The 12,410-nt window shown below is 46.7% G+C and overlaps 1 protein-coding gene across 2 annotated transcripts in view; it reads right to left on the bottom strand.

The window, feature by feature from the left end:
- LOC115092775 (disintegrin and metalloproteinase domain-containing protein 9-like) overlaps positions 1-12,410 on the bottom strand; it is a 1,307,906-nt gene that overhangs the window by 283,616 nt on the left and 1,011,880 nt on the right. The gene's annotated exons all lie outside the window — the stretch shown is intronic.

Genomic DNA, 12,410 nt, shown 5'->3' with positions numbered 1-12,410 from the left:
AACCTTAAAAAGGGCAGCATCTGCCCACTGCTCAAAAAAAGTAATCTGGACCCCACTGATGCCTAACAATTATAGACCCATATCTGCTCTGCTATTTTTTCTAAAAAATTTCTTGAATCCACTGTTTGTGCTAAGTGATCACCCTGAGAAATTTGATCTCTTAGATCCCCTACCAATTTGGTTTAAGGCGCTCCCTCAGTATTGAGCTCCTTTATTTTCCCTTATAAATACTCTCAGGAGAGGCATTGATTCAGGCCAAGAATTTCTTCTCGTATCACTAGACATTTCTTCCACATTTGACACCATCAATGACGACATTGTTCTATTTTGCCTCTAAGAATGTGGTCTTTCTGGTACTGTACTCTCCTGATTCCATTCAAATCTTTCCAATCAGACTCAATCTGTCAAATTAAAACATGAATTGTCTTCTTTCTCTGTCATCAAAACTGGTGTCCCTCAGAAATCTGCACTTTCATATGTTCTCTTTAATATATATCTAGCTCCTATCTGTAAAATCCTCTCCACTCTAACTGATTGCTGTAAACTTTATGCCGATGACATACAGTTTGTTCTTCATGTTCGCCCCACTTGGCAAGATAATATGTATCATCTCAACATTTGTTTCTGCACAATAAAATAATGGTTAAAATATAACAAACTCTCACTTCATATGTCCAAAACAGAGTTTTTAATGGTTCATAGTCCCTACTTCTCCTTCAGTACAATGAACATCCCTCTAGATAATCTCTCCTTTCCAATTAAGAGCCATATTAAAAGCCTTGAAGTAATTTTTCATTAAACCCTTTCTTTTCGTCCTCAAATAAAACTGGTCATTCTCATGGATTCTACAGACTTTGGCCTGGATTTATCAAATGCACTAAATACTAGGGATGTGAATCGTATTTCTGACGATTGAAATATCGTACAATATTTTCAAAGTCGTCAGAAATCGAGGGCTCCCCGAAACCGATAGGAAAAACCCCACGAAATTTTTCGTGGGGTTCTCTTATCGTTTTGGGGGAGGGCGGGAAAAACGGCACACAAAAACAATCCCTAAACCCACCCCGACCCTTTAAAACATCTCCCTTAGCTTCCCCCCCAAAACATTTTAAATTACCTGGTGATCCAGTGGTGGTCCTGGGAGCGATCTCCCGCTCTCGGGCCGTCCGGCTGCCACTAATAAAATGGGCGCCGATGGCCCTTTGCCCTTACCATGTGACAGGGTATCCGTGCCATTGGGCCGGCCCCTGTTCACATGTAGGAGCACTGGATGGCCGTCCATTTACTCCTACCATCTGATAGGGGCCGGCCAATGGCACGGATACCCTGTCACATGGTAAGGGCAAAGGGCCATCGGCGCCATTTTTATTAGTGGCAAGCCGACGGCCCGAGAGCGGGGAGGATTGCTCCCAGGACCACAACTGGATCACCAGGGTAATTTTAAAACATTTGGGGGGGGAAGCTAAGGGAGATGTTTTTAAAGGGTCGGGGTGGGTTTAGGAATTGTTTTTGTGTGCCGTTTTTCCCACCCTCCCCCAAAACGATAAGAGAACCCCATGAACAATTTCAGGTTCCGATTCACATCTCTACTATATACTGCATGTGATAGAAAAAGGGTGTGTTTATGGTAATAGGCAATTTGTGCTAATACCTATGTGAAGAGCTAAGTTACTACAAGTTGTGATAACTTTTTTGCACTTTGAGATAAGTGCCAGAATGTATTTCCTATGTGCAACCACTGGGGGGGGGGGGGCATGTTACCATGAGAGAGAGAAAGAGAAAAGAAAAAGAGGGAGGAGAGAGAGAGAGAGAGAGAGAACCTAGCTCTAATGCCCGCACCCTAGATAGGTATGTATAGCTCTATGGGAGGCCCACCTAGTAACTCGAGGTGAGGTTTAGGTATTAGTGTAGGGGTTAGGGGCCACTTTGACATTTAAAGTGAAATGTACGAACAGAACAGTGCTCTCTTGTGATGCTCTGATGACACTCGGAGTGAGGATGAGATTTGTGCAATTTCTCTCAACCTAGCTTGATGTTACCCAGGTAGAGAGTCCATAAAGCTAGGTTGAGAGAACATTGCACAAATCTCATCTTTGAGTGGGTTTCCTCACTCCGAGGGGCATCAAATATTCACAAGAGAGCACTGCTCGTTCGTACATCTCACTTTGAATGTCAAAGTGGCCCCTAACCCCTACCCTAATACCTAAACCTCACCTCGAGTTACTAGGTGGGCCTCCCATAGAGCTATAAATACCTATCTAGGGTGAGGGTATTATGGCTAGTTTCTCTCTCTCTCTCTCAGCACATCACAAAATTGCAACTAAGCTATCACATGGCTTAATACTACTGAAAAAGGTGTAGCTAAAATCAGCTTTAAAATCATGCAAAATGGTATTCCCACCCCTAACCCCTCCTCTTTTTATCACACCATATGATATGGTGCTATCGCATGCATTAAGGACTTAATGCAAAAACACCTTAGCACATTTTGATAAATGACCCTATTTGAGTCTTTGCAAGCCTCCAGAATCTTTTACATTTGCCTGAATGCCTTACAGTTCTTCAAGCAACCATTTTCCCCTTTGTCAATTACTGTAACAGTTTATATGAAGGCATTTCTCTCACTTCACTGACCATTGCAGTTGTATATTAAACTCTGCTGCATGACTTTTTCAGAATTAAAGCACAGAGACCTTATCACTTCCACTTTAATCAAATTACACTGGCTCCCAATTAATGAGAGAGTGAAATATAAGGTTGGAATGTTAATTTTTAAATTGCTTAACGACCAGACCTGCCATTGGGCTAACACATTATTAAAATTTTATCAATCCACTAGAGCCTTGCGCTCTTCACAATGTGGTCTGCTCATGATTCCATCACCCAAAGTCGCTCGACTACACATGACCCACGAGTGTGCCTTTTCCATTGCTGGGCCCATTCTCTGGAACTCTTTTCTGATAGATATCAGACAATATGATTTGATCAAGAATTTTAGAAAGCAAGTTAAGACTTTTTTTTTCAATGGAGCATATTGTTAAGATTACTTACCTGATAATCTCCTTTTCCTTAGTGTAGACAGATGGACTCAGAACAAATGGGTATAGTATGCTCGTGCTAGCAGTTGGAGATGGATCTGACGTCAGCACAGGTATATATACCCCCATAGGAAGCGTAGCAACTCAGTAAACTTCCTTGCAAAAGCTGTTATGGATGTGTGTACTGACGCTCAGTGAAATAGTGAAACAGGATTCCCCTGACCGATTGATAGTAGCTGGAGACCACCAGCATTCCCAACCGGAAGGCATCGACACCTGGCAAAAGGGGACGCTCTTATGTAAACAAATGACATGGCTTACCTTGAATCGGTGAAACCCATGTACACAGGCAGCTGGGCGGGATGCTGAGTCCATCTGTCTACACTAAGGAAAAGGAGATTATCAGGTAAGTAATCTCAACATTTCCTGGTGGGTAGCCAGATGGACTCAGAACAAATGGGATGTACAAAAGCTTTACTCCCAGCCTGGGCGGGAGGCTGCCTGAGGACCATGTAGTACCGCCCTCGCAAATGCGGAGTCCTCCCTGGCCTGGATATCCAGACGGTAGAACCTGGAGAAGGTATGGAGGGAGGACCATGTCGCCGCTCTACATATTTATGCGGCGACAGCATCCTGGATTTCTGCCCAGGATGCCGCTTGTGCTCTGGTAGAATGAGCCTTGACCTGTAGAGGCAGAGACTTCCCAGCCTCTACGTAAGCTGCTCGGATAACTTCTTTAATCCAGCGGGCGATGGTGGGCAGCTAGGCCGCTTCACCTTGTTTCTTCCCGCTGTGCAGGACGAACAGATGGTCCGTCTTTCGTACCTCATGTGTCACTTCCAAATATCTTGGCCAGCAATCTGCCAATGTTGAGATGGCGTAACAAACGCCCTTCTTCAGTTTTCTTCAAACCCGCCGTGGTAAGCAAGGATATGGTTTGGTTAAGATGAAACTGTGAAACCACTTTAGGGAGAAAGGAGGGAACTGTACGAAGATGGATAGCCTCCGGAGTGATTCTGAGAAATGGATCACGGCAGGACAGTGCTTGTAGCTCCGAGATGCGGCGTGCTGAACATACAGCCAGTAAGAAAACCATCTTCAAAGTGAGAGAACGGAGAGACAGACCTCGAAGGGGTCTGAAGGTGGATCCCGCGAGGAAATCCAAAACTTTGTTGAGGTTCCAAAAAGGCACTGGCCACTTCAGTGGCAGACGAATATGCTTGACTCCCTGCAGGAAGCGAGAAACATCTGGGTGCTTGGCGATGGTCTTGCCATCCCTCCTGGGACCATAGCAAGACAGCACAGCCACCTGAACCTTGATGGAGCTGAGGGAGAGACCCTTCTGAAGTCCATCTTGCAGGAAATCCAACACAATAGGGATTGTGGTCGCGTGCAGATTGGTGCCATGAGTGTCGCACCATGCCTCAAATACTCTCCAGATCCTTACGTAGGTGAGGGATGTGGAAAACTTGCGAGCTCGGAGGAGTGTATCTATCACGGGCTCCGAGTAACCTCTTTTCTTCAGTCTAGCCCTCTCAATGACCAGACCGTAAGAGAGAATTGAGCCGGATCCTCATGAAGAATGGGACCTTGACGTAGAAGGTCCCAGAGAAGAGGCAGGGGAAGAGGCTCCCCTGCCAGTAGTCTTCTCATGTCCGCGTACCAGGGTCTTCTTGGCCAGTCTGGTGCCACCAGAAGAACTAGGCCTGGTGTTTCTGAATCTTGTGGATGATGGCGCCCAGCAGCGGCCACGGAGGAAAAGCATATAGCAGAGTCCCTGGCGGCCATGGCTGAACCAGGGCATCGATTCCGTGTACTGGAGAGGCTGAAGTATCGGGTACCTGAGCATTGGACTTGTCCGCCAGTAAATCCATGTCCGGAATCCCCCAGTGATCCACAATCATCTGGAAGGCTGTGGGTGATAGCTGCCACTCTCCCGGATTTAGGCTTTCTCTGCTGAGGAAGTCTGCCGTGGTGTTGTCCTTCCCGGCAATGTGGACGGCGGAGATGTCCTGAAGATTCGCCTCTGCCCAAGTCATCAGTGGGGCGATCTCCAGAGATACTTGTCGGCTTCTGGTTCCGCCCTGACGGTTGATGTATGCCACCGTGGTGGCATTGTCGGACATCACTCTGACTGCTCTGTTCTTCAGTCTGTGAGCAAATCGAAGGCATGCTAATCGGACTGCCCGAGCCTCTAGACGGTTGATGTTCCACGCTGACTCTTCTCTGTCCCACCGCCCTTGTGCGGTGAGGCCTTCGCAGTGTGCTCCCCAGCTGCTCAGGCTGGCAACTGTGGTGACCAGAGTCCACGTGGGGGAGGACATCTTCAACAGCCTTCTCATGTGGTTGGACTGCAACCACCACCATAACTGGGTCCGTACTCTGGCAGGCAGAGGTAGGTGCGTGGAATAGTTCCGGAAATGAGGGCTCCAGCGAGAGAGCAGGGACCGTTGCAGAGGCCTCATGTGGGCCCTTGCCCAAGGTACCACTTCCAGGGTGGATGCCATGAGGCCGAGAACCTGCAGATAATCCCAAGCTATGGGCCGACTGGCTCATACGCGTCTGAAGTTTTAACCTTCTCTTGGTAGTGAGACTGACTGTGTCTGCCTGGGTGTCGAACCGTACTCCCAGGTATTCCAGCGACTGGGGAAGGCTGTAGGCAACTCTTGCTGAGGTTGATTACCCAGCCCAAGCTTTCCAGAAGGGTGATCACTCTGTCGGTTGTCCGATGGCTCTCCACTCGTGATTTCGCCCTGATCAGCCAATCGTCTAGATAGGGATGGACCAGGATTCCTTCCCGTCTGAGTGCCGCTGCTACCACTACAACCACCTTGGTGAAGGTCCGCGGTGACGTGGCCAACCCAAAGGGCAGAGCCCGGAATTGGAAGTGGCGTCCAGAACCTTGAAGCGTAGGTAGCGCTGATGATCCGGATGGATCGGGATATGCAGGTAGGCTTCCGACAAGTCTAAGGCCATGAGGAATTCCCCCGGCTGTACTGCGGTCTTGACGGAGCGCAGAGTTTCCATGCGAAACCTCGGGACCCTTAAGTATCGATTGACTGACTTGAGGTCCAGTACGGGCCGAAAAGTGCCCCCTTTCTTGGGTACCATGAAATAAATGGAATAGTGTCCAGAATTCACTTCCCATGCAGGTACTGGGATGATGGCTTTCAAGGACAGGAGCCTCGCCAGGGTAGCTTCCAATGCTGCCTTCTTGTGTATGGGAAATGAAGATTCCACAAACCTGTCCAGAGGGAGGTGATGAAAGTCCAGATAATACCCCTCTCGGATGATGGCGAGGACCCACTGGTCCGACGTAATCTCGACCCATCTGGGGTAGAAGAGGGTTAACCTGCCCCCTATGGCCCCGTCCCCCAGATGAATCGGCGGATTCTCAGTGTGAGGCACGGCCGGGACCTGAAACCGAGGCTGCTCCCCTCTTGCGCTGCTTGGTCCGAAAGGACTGATTCCGGGCTTGAGGACGAGGTGCCTGGTAGCGACTCCTGTAGGGAATGAAGCGCTGGAGCTTCTACCCCTGGAGGGCCTTGGAAAGGCACGCTGGTTCCTTCGGAACCGATCTTCCGGCAGTTGAGGTACTGGAGAGGCACCCCATGTGCTGGCCAGTTGTCAAGGTCGCTGCCAAACAGGAAAGAGCCCTTAAAGAGCAATCTGGTGAGAAGTGTCTTCGAAGGAGCATCGGCTGACCATTTCCGGATCCAAAGCTGCCTCCTGGCGGCTACGGAGGATGAGATCCCCTTGGCTGTTGTCCGGACTAGGTCTGATGCTGCATCCGTGAGGAACGAGAGAGCTGACTCCATGTCTGCTGCTGGAGCTTTGTTCCTGACCTGCGACAAACAGGAACGTGTCACCACTGTGCAGCAGGTTGCGATCCGCAAAGATAAAGCTGCCACCTCAAACGTCTGTTTCAGAATAGCGTCCAGTCGCCGGTCATGAGGCTCCTTGAGGGCCGCCCCCCCTTCAACTGGAATGGTAGTGCGCTTGACCACAGCGCTAATCAAGGCGTCCACCTGAGGGCATGCCAGCAGCTCCTGTATAGCCGGTGCCAGGGGGTACATGCCCCTCAGGGCCCGACCCCCTTTGAATGAGGCCGCTGGTGCAGCCCATTCCAAATCTATCAGTTGTTGTGCCGCTTGCAAGAATGGAAAATGACGAGCGGTAGGCCGAAGACCTTCCAGCAGGGGTTCTGCGCAGAGGGTACCGTAGCACTAGGACCTGTAATATCCAACTCCGTCAGGCACTGAGACACCAGGTCGGAGAGATCCTCTTTAGGGAAGAACCGCCTCATGGTTCTATATGGCTCAATCCCTGAGGGAAGTTCCCCTTCGTCCGGACGTTCGGACTCGTCCGGTGAAACCTCCTGGTCTGACTGATCCGGACTGTCTAGCGGCGGGAGGTCCCACTCACGATAAGGGCGTGAGGGTCCAGGAACAGGATTCGCTGGAGCCGCAACCGCAGCAGCAGCCGCAGCCGCCGCCGCAGTCGCAGCCACAGCAGGAACAGCAGGAACCGCAGGGCCTGGACGGGAAGCCGTTTGCATCTGTACAAAGGCATGAATCCCCTTAAAGAGATCCACCCAGGAAATCGAGGCGGTCTCTAATCACCGGGGTACAAGATCCCCCGGGATTCCGGATTGGTCGAGACTGCCCGCTAAATCCGGGGTAGCCCCTGGGGAACTGTCAGCAAATCATGGCTGGGACTGGTCCTGGCCCAAGGGTCCCACGGCCCCCTCAACATTGGGCACATAGGGAGTCTAGTTCTTCACCGTGCATGGCTCTAAGCTGGCATATGGAGCAGAGGCCGAGGGCTTTAATGCCTGAGGCAGGAGGCGCCCCCGCTGAAGACGCTGAGGCGTTCTGTTCCATTGAAAAGGAAGCACTTAATGATATGCGGCAGCAATATACGCTTAATAGAACAGGCGCACAATAATATGCGGCAGCAATATACGCTTAATATAACAGGCACACAATAATAAGCGGCAGCAATATACGCTTAACAGAACAGGCGCACAATAATATGCGGCAACAATAGACACTTAAGCGCACCAAAATATGCGGCAGGCAATATACGCTTAATATAACAGGCGCACAATAACATGTGGCAGCAATATACGCTTAACAGAACAGGCACACCAATAATATGTGCCAGCAATATACGCTTAATAAAGCAGGCACACAATAATATGCGGCAGCAATATATGCTGAATAGAACAGGCGCACAAAATATGCGGCAGCAATATACACGTAATATAACAGGCGTACAATAACATGCGGCAGCAATATACGCTTAATATAACAGGCGCACAATGAAATGTGTCAGCAATATACGCTTAATATAAGAGGCGCACAATAATAAGCGGCAGCAAGATATGCTCAATGATAATCCATATGCTCTCAGCAATATACGGTCAGCAATACACGCTCAATGGTAGTCAATATGCTCTCAGCAATAAGCGGTGAGCAATACACGCTCAATGGGATTCAGTATGCTCTCAGCAATAAGCGGCCAGCAATACACACACAAGCATATAATATGCGCTTAGTCATAAAGAGGCGCCTATTACGGGCGGTCAATTACCTGAACAAGGCCAACAAAATGGTGCCCACCACGGCATGCCGCCACACAGGTCACGCCGCCGACCCTCGGTTCCTCGGAGACCAATAATAAAGAATATTACGCCTTACCTGATCCTCGACGCTTCCCGGCTGGAACCCAGGCGGTCTCCGGCTGCGGGGGGAGAGGGCAAGTACCTTCAACTCGCCACATTTAGAGGAAATGCAACCCGCTGCCCTCGTCCACGCCGGGACCGAGGCGCCTCGCTCGCTTCACACCGAGCCTCGCCCGGGGGCTACGCCCCTGCCGCGATTCGGCCCACCGGACAGAGGACTTAAACCTCCGGGGGATCACGGAAATCACCCGGGAAGCTCAACTGGGGAGGGACCCCCTGGGTATCACCGCAGGAGCGCGGGCCTCGAAGTTGCAGTAGAAATTTAGTAAGAAGAAAGTAGAAAGTAGATTGGAAACACACTCAGCGAGCGTGCAGGCTCTCCAAACTGCTTTGGAGACGGAAATTACTGAGTTGCTACGCTTCCTGTGGGGGGTATATATACCCGTGCTGACGTCAGATCCGTCTCCCAACTGCTAGCACGAGCATACTACACCCATTTGTTCTGAGTCCATCTGGCTACACGCCAGGAGGAAATTTTTAATTTGTTATTTTTATTTTATATATTGTTATTTTAATATTTATGTCTTTATATTTGTTTTGCCTGCAGTATAATCATGTTTTATGATTCATTTACATTAATGATTTATGGATTTTTTTAATTTAAATTTTTAATTTACAATTGTATTGTCACTTTTATATTATTGTACTCTTGTTCATTGCCTAGACCTTTTAAGTGTTAGGTGATTCACAAATGTTAATAATTGTAAATGTAAGCATTTCTCTGTTTTCTCATTATGCTTCTAACATTCCTTGCAGGTCTGCAGGTGTAGGACCACTAAAGGACCAGCAACAGTGCATTCCAACTTGGCCTGTCTTCTTCTTCATTTCTATCATTAGTAGGGAAGAAGGCAATCTCCTCAAAACCTTGCTTATGATCTACATAACATGCCACAGGAGTCCTGCAGATGAGCATTATAATGAGGTACAGGTTCAGACCAGGACTGAAATAAAGAGGACTTTCATCTTCCTGAAAACATGATTTAGATGTCTAGACAAAACAGAGATGTGTCTGCTATATACTACCACTAAGACTGTGACAATTTTATGTCTTATGGAATGCTACATAATCTAGAAAAGACTCGTGGCCAGTATATTCCTGAGGGTAAAGGCCCAGAGACCCATGATACTGAGGAGAAGGAAGAAGAGGCAACACTTGAAGCCAGAAAAATGTTGGCAGAAAAAGACCATGTTGCCCAGATTATCTGCCCATCCACACAACTGCTTAGATCTACAATATCTATTACTCCATCAGGGATTCCCTGTGCTTATCCCATGCTTTCCTGAATTAAGATATTGTCTTTTCTCCACATCCTCCACTGTGATACTGTTCCATGCATCCATCATCCTTTCTATAAAGAAATACTTCCTTAGATTACTCCATGGTCTACCCCTTTCATGATCTCTCATTCCAAAGTCTCCTTTCTCTTGAAAGTGACTTACTTTCTCTGTATTGATACTTAAGATCATAAGACTTGTCATATTGTATCAGACAAAAGGTCCATTAAGCCAAGTATCTGTTTCCAACAGTGGCCAATCCAGGTCACAAGTACCTGGCAGGAACCCAAAGGGAAGATAGATTCCATGCTGCTTATCCCAGCAAGTCCACCTTAATAATTGTTTATGGACTTTTCCTCCAGAAACTTGTCCAACCCTTTTTAAATAGAACTACACTAATAGGTATCATCACATCATCTGGCAACGAATTCCAGAGCTTAATTATATGTTTTAAATGTGTCACTTAGTAACTTCATTGTGTGTTCCCTAGTCTTTGTACTCTTTGAAAGAGTTAACAACCAATTAATGTTTATTCGTTCCACTCCACTCATTATTTATAAACCTCTATCATATGTCCCCTTCAGCCATCTCATATTCAAGTTGAAGAGTCCTAATCTTTTTAGTCTTTCCTCAAAGGGGAATTATTCCATCCCCTTTATCCCAGTCTCTGTACCTTTTCTAGTTATTCTATCTCTTTTTTGAGATGTGGTGACTAGAACTGCACACAATATTCAAGATGAGGTCACACCATGGAGCAATACAAAGGTATTATGATATTCTCTGTTTTTAGTGTTTTATTATCCATTCCTTTCCTAATAATTTCTAGCATTCTATTTGCTTTCTTGGCTACTGCTGCATACCGAGCAAAAGATTTCAATGAATTATCAACAATGATGCTTCTATCCTTTCCTGAATGGTGACTCCCAATATGGCTCTCCATGCCGTATCAAATGTTAGAAAGAACCGTTATATATAAGTTGTTGAATTTGCCATTGTTACTATCCCTCCTGACGTAGCTTGTTGGCGAAACACGGGGTCACTGTTGGGGAACCTTATAGAGGACTGCATATTTTTGACAGATAAGTAATGGAGTTGCCGCATCTCCTTGGATGTGGGATAATTGAATTGTGCAATTTTTCTTGCTCCTTTTTTTGTGTTTTGGACTCCCAATATGGAACCATGCATTGTGTAGCTATAATTTAGGTTACTCTTTCCTAAGTGTATCACTATACACTTGTCCACATTAAATTTAATTTGCCATTTGCATGCCCAGTCTTGCAGTTTTCCAAGGTCCTCTTGCAATTTCTCACAAATCTCTCTTGTGAGAAATTAAATGTGGATAAGTGTAAAGTGACACACTTAGGGAAGAGTAACCCAAATTATAGCTAAGTCTCTTGTGATTTAACAACTTTGAATAATTTGTTGTCATCTGCAAATTTGATCACCTTACCCATTGTCCCTATTTCCAGGTCATTTAAAATTATATTAAAAAGCAGTGATCCCAGAACAGATCCTTGGGGCACGCCACAATTCACCTTTCTCCACTGGAAAAATTTACAATTTAGTCCTTCTCTCTGTTTTCTATCTTTTCACAGTTCCCAATCTACAGGAGGATATTGCCCTTTATCCTATGACTTTTTATTTTCTAAATCTCTCATGAAGGTATTTAAATGTCTCTATCATATGTCCCTATTCAGTCTTTCCTGGAGTATTCTTTCAAAATTTGATCTAATATTGCTTTATAATGAAAACCACAGATCATTTTAGAAGCCACCATCAGTACCAAATCCATCCTGTTTATATCCTTTTGATGATGCAGTCTACTAGGACTCTATACAGTATTCCAATGAGATCTAACAAGGGCCAAATTGCCTCTTTTTTCTGCTGACTATTCTCGCCCTCTGCACCCAAGCATCCTTCTGGCTTTTGCGTCACCTTATCCACCTGTTTGACCACCTTGAGATCATCAGATATGATCATCCCTGGGTCCTGCTCTTTTTTCATGCATAGAAGATTTTCACTCCCTAGTCTATACAAACACTGTTAGGTTTTTGCAACCTAAATGCATGACTGCATTTTTAGCATTACATTTTAACTGCTAGACTTCAGACCAGTGATGGCAAACTCCAGTCCTTGAGTGCCACAAACAGGCCCAGTTTTCAGGATATCTACAATGAATAACCATGAGAAATATTTGCATGCACGGCCTCCATTGTATGCGAATCTATCTCATGTATATTCATTCTGGATATCCTGAAAACCTGGCCTGTTTGTGGCACTCGAGGACTGGAGTTTGCCATCACTGCTCTAGACTATTCATCAAGCTTTGCTAAATCCCTCCTCATGTTTTT

The sequence above is a fragment of the Rhinatrema bivittatum genome, chromosome 5, assembly GCF_901001135.1.
Source record: "Rhinatrema bivittatum chromosome 5, aRhiBiv1.1, whole genome shotgun sequence".
NCBI lineage: Eukaryota > Metazoa > Chordata > Amphibia > Gymnophiona > Rhinatrematidae > Rhinatrema > Rhinatrema bivittatum.
The sequence above is the reverse complement of the archived record's forward strand: the minus strand, read 5'-3'. Positions and strand labels throughout refer to the sequence as shown.